The sequence below is a fragment of the Petromyzon marinus genome, unplaced genomic scaffold (assembly GCF_048934315.1).
Source record: "Petromyzon marinus isolate PM22_M1 ecotype Great Lakes invasive population unplaced genomic scaffold, UKy_Petmar_22M1.pri1.0 PM_G_Scaffold_38, whole genome shotgun sequence".
Classification (NCBI taxonomy): Eukaryota; Metazoa; Chordata; class Hyperoartia; order Petromyzontiformes; family Petromyzontidae; genus Petromyzon; species Petromyzon marinus.
In genome coordinates, this window is record NW_027422961.1 from 857,501 (window position 1) to 862,500 (window position 5,000).

The 5,000-nt window shown below is 54.7% G+C and overlaps 1 non-coding gene and 1 pseudogene across 1 annotated transcript; both read right to left on the minus strand.

Annotated features, from left to right (window-relative positions):
- Positions 1–371, minus strand: part of LOC142916091 (28S ribosomal RNA) — a 4,885-nt pseudogene extending 4,514 nt beyond the window's left edge.
- Positions 372–695: 324 nt separating this feature from the next.
- Positions 696–852, minus strand: LOC142916280 (5.8S ribosomal RNA). The gene has a single exon (XR_012936320.1). It is a non-coding gene; the product is annotated as a 5.8S ribosomal RNA (ribosomal RNA).
- Between the last annotated feature and the right edge of the window lie 4,148 nt (positions 853–5,000).

The window sequence follows — 5,000 nt, forward strand, 5'->3', positions numbered from 1 at the left end:
CTCACGGTACTTGTCGTCTATCGGTCTCATGCCCGTATTTAGCCTTAGATGGAGTTTACCACCCGCTTTGGGCTGCATTCACAAACAACCCGACTCCAGGGAGAAGCTCGACCGGGCACGCCGGGGGCCACCACCGGCCTGACACCGTCCTCGGGAGGAGGCCTCAATCAGAAGGACTTGGGCCCCCGAGCAGCACCGAGCAGGCGCTCTCCCGTACGCCACAACTCCCGCGCCCACCGCAGCAGCCGGGGATTCGGCGATGGGCTCTTCCCTGTTCACTCGCCGTTACTGGGGGAATCCTGGTTAGTTTCTTTTCCTCCGCTTAGTAATATGCTTAAATTCAGCGGGTCACCACGTCTGATCTGAGGTCGCACTGCGATGCGCAAGTCACGGGGCTCACACGTCACGGAGAGCACCCGAGGGCCGGCCCGCACACGCGAGCACCACGGGGCTCGGCACAGACGGCACAGGCAACATCTTTTGGCACGCGCAAGGGGCAACAGACGCACCCACCGGCTTCGTTCGCGTCTCTCCTGCAGCCCACCGTCAAGCGCGGTAGGTGCGGCAACCACCCGCCGCCGTGCATAGGTGCGCTCTCTCTCTCTCCCCTTCGGGGAACGAAGCGCACAAGATGCGCTGCGACACCCCAGTAGCACACCACCCGCCTCTGGGCAGGAGGACGATTGATAAAGGGGCGACCCTCAGACAGGCGTGGCCCCGGGAAGGAACTCCCGGGGCCGCAATGTGCGTACGAAGTATCGATGATCAATGTGTCCTGCAATTCACATTACTTCTCGCAGCTGGCTGCGTTCTTCATCGACGCACGAGCCGAGTGATCCACCGCCAAGAGTCGTCGTTGGCTCGCTATACCCCCTTTCTCCTCCCACACACACACACGGCCAGCCACAGCCATCGTGCCCCGGCCACCTCACCGCACGCAGGGACTGGTACCAGGCAGGCCGCCTACGCCGGCGAGGCCTCGGGCCTGCGCTGCAGGCAACCGGCGGCACTCGCGTCAAGGGTTGGACCATCAGTCTCCAGATGAGACATTCGAAAGATACGTCGCCAGCACCAGGGCCGTGCGATCTGCCCAAGTGGTTATCCAGAGTCACCAAAGCGTCCGGGCAAGCCCGGATTGGTTTTGGTCTAATAAGTGCACGCATCCCCGGAGGTCAGCGCTCGTCAGCATGTATTAGCTCTAGAATTACCACAGTTATCCAAGCAACGGTCGAGCGATCAAAGGAACCATAACTGATTTAATGAGCCATTCGCAGTTTCACTGTAACATCCGTTTGCACGCAGACATGCATGGCTTAATCTTTGAGACAAGCATATGCTACTGGCAGGATCAACCAGGTAGCTGGCGGCTTTCAACTCGCCAAAAGCACACCACGGTGACCAGGCGCCCAGCCCAAAGGCTCGCCCGGCTCACACGCAGCGTTTGCGGGCCCCTAGCCTCCCCAAGGGCAGGCAGGAGTCGCTCTCCTGAGGCAAGAATGCACCCAAGGCAGAGGAGAGTCCCCACACGCGTCCAAAATCGGACGGACAGGACCCCCACGCAGACCATGTAAAACACACACCCTTTGGGCACGGACTTCACAGAACACAAACACCCCCACAAGGAGGGCCTTAATTTGTCCTGTATACTCCGGGGGACACCTGACGACGGCGCTGAAGGCTCACAAAACACAGGGCTTCACACAAGGCCAGCCAATTTGAGGCAGCGGTAAAGCACCACGCACACCCAACGTCGGGGTGGGGAGGAGCAGGGGCGGGGACCACACATGCCTGCACACCTCTAGAGCGGCCTTTCAATGCTCGCTACTCTGTGGACCGGCAAAAGCAATTGAAACCAACCCTAACTCTCACGCGCAGTTGGCAGCCCTTCCTAGGGCACAATACCGAAACAGCGCAAGCAAACCCTGCAGCTACAACCCAAGGGACAGCCTTCCCAACGCACTCTGGAGGAGAAGAGGCTCCTCGGGCGGAGTAACACAGCTCGAGATGCTCGCTCATTCACGGAAATCGTGGGAAACAACCTGCCGCCGGCACACCACTTCGTCCTCACATGAGGTTACCATTGTCCATACAATAGTGCAGGTGCGATGGAAATCTTTTCTCGTTTTGGTGCGTGCTACATTTTTACGGATAGACCCCGTGAAACGCTAGAAATTGGCGGGGATGTGTCTCTTGTGGCTCACGGGGCTGTTAGGGTGGCACAGAAATCCCTCGGAATGGGAAAACGGGTCATTTTCGTGTTGCCACATTGCATGCGAACCGCATGAAACTTCCAGAGGCATTTGCAGCAGGAATGCATGTGCACTCAAAAAATGTGATATTTTTCACGGAGAGACCCCGTGAAACGCTAGAAGTGGGCGGGGATGTCTCTCTTGTGGCTCACGGGGCTGTTAGGGTGGCACAGAAATCCCTCGGAATGGGAAAACGGGTCATTTTCGTGTCGCCACATTGCATACGAACCGCATGAAACTTCCAGAGGCATTTGCAGCAGGAATGCATGTGCACTCAAAAAAGTGAATATTTCTCACGGATAGACCCCGTGATACGCTAGAAATTGGCGGGGATGTCTCTCTTGTGGCTCACGGGGCTGTTAGGGTGGCACAGAAATCCCTCGGAATGGGAAAACGGGTCATTTTCGTGTCGCCACATTGCATGCGAACCGCATGCAACTTCCAGAGGCATTTGCAGCAGAAATGCATGTGCAGTCAAAAAAAAATGATATTTTTCACGGATAGACCCCGTGAAACGCTAGAAATTGGCGGGGATGTGTCTCTTGTGGCTCACGGGGCTGTTCGGGTCGCACAGAAATCCCTGGGAATGGGAAAACGGGTCATTTTCGTGTTGCCACATTGCGTACGAACCGCATGAAACTTCCAGAGGCATTTGCAGCAGGAATGCATGTGCACTCAAAAACTTCTATATGTTTCACGGATAGACCCCGTGAAACGCTAGAAATTGGCGGGGATGTGTCTCTTGTGGCTCACGGGGCTGTTAGGGTGGCACAGAACTCCCTCGGAATGGGAAAAGGGGTCATTTTCGTGTTGCCACATTGCATAGGAACGCCATGAAACTTCCAGAGGCATTTGCAGCAGAAAGGCACGTGCACTCAAAAATTTTAATATTTTTCACGCATAGACCCCGTCAAACGCTAGAAGTTGGCGGGGATGTCTCTCTTGTGGCTCACGGGGCTGTTAGGGTCGCACAGAAATGCCTCGGAATGGGAAAACGGGTCATTTTTGTGTGGCCACATTGCATAGGAACGGCATGAAACTTCCAGAGGCATTTGCAGCAGGAATGCATGTGCACTCAAAAACGTCTATATTTTTCACGGATAGACCCCGTGAAACGCTATAAATTGGCGGGGATGTCTCTCTTGTGGCTCACGGGCGCTGTTAGTTAGGGTCGCACAGAAATCCCTCGGAATGGGAAAAGGGGTCATTTTCGTGTTGCCACATTGCGTACGAACGGCATGAAACTTACAGAGGCATCTGCAGCAGAAATGCATGTGCACTCAAAAACGTCTATATTTTTCACGGATAGACCCCGTGAAACGCTAGAAATTGGCGGGGATGTGTCTCTTGTGGCTCACGGGGCTGTTAGGGTCGCACAGAAATCCCTCGGAATGGGAAAACGGGTCATTTTCGTGTTGCCACAATTGGCATACGAACGGCATGAAACTTCCAGAGGCATTTGCAGCAGAAATGCATGTGCACTCAAAAACGTCTATATTTTTCACGGATAGACCCCGTCAAACGCTCGAATTTGGCGGGGATGTTTCTCTTGTGGGTCACGGGGCTGTTCGGCTCGCACAGAACTCCCTTGGTCCACCTGATTCGTGCATACAGGCAGCAACTAAAACTCTGTAAACCTGCTGTGAGGACATCTAAACAGTGGACCAGTGAGGCTGTGGAAGATTTGCGGGCGTGCTTAGACTGTACTGACTGGGATATGTTCACGACTGCTACCAATAGTCTGGATGAACTCACAGAGGCTGTGTACATCAGCTTCTGTGAGGACTGCTGTATCCCAACACGTACCAGGGTGAACTTTAACAACAACAAGCCCTGGTTCTCAGCAAAGCTCAAAAGGTTGAGGTTGGAGAAGGAGGAAGCGTTTAGGAGTGGGGATAGAGACAGATTCAAGGAGTCGAAGAACAGGTTTAGCAAAGCGGTGAGAGAGGCTAAACGACTGTACTCAGAGACACTAAAACACCAGTTCTCTACTAACGACGCTGCTTCTGTCTGCCAAAGGGCTCAGGCACATCACCAACTACAAACCCAGAGCGCCCCACACCACTAACGACTCCCGCCTAGCCAACGACCTGAACGAGTTCTACCGTAGATTTGAAAGACAATTGGACTGTCCTGAACCACCCCTTCCCACCCAAGAGGCCCCATCCCCCACCCATACTACAGAAACGACTCTCTCCTTTCAGGAGGGAGAAGTTAATGGGCTTTTCAAGAGGCAGAATCCACGCAAAGCAGCCGGGCCGGACTCTGTCTCTCCAGCCACCCTCAGGCACTGCGCTGACCAGCTGTCTCCGGTGTTCACCAACATCTTTAACACCTCCCTGGAGACATGCCATGTACCAGCCTGTCTCAAGTCCTCCACCATCATCGCTGTACCCAAAAAGCTAAGGCCAACAGGACTAAATGATTACAGACCGGTCGCCCTTACATCTGTGGTAATGAAGTCTTTTGAGCGCCTGCTCCTGGCACACCTCAAAGCCATCACAGACCCTCTCCTGGACCCCCTTCAGTTTGCCTACAGAGCCAACAGGTCTGTGGACGACGCAGTTAACATGGCCCTCCACTTCACCCTACAGCATGTGGACGCCCCAGCATCCTACGCCAGGATCCTGTTTGTGGACTTCAGCTCTGCCTTCAACACCATCATCCCTGCCCTGCTTCAGGACAAGCTCTTCCAGCTGAACGTGCCCTACTCCACCTGCAGGTGGATCACAGACTTCCTCTCTGACAGGA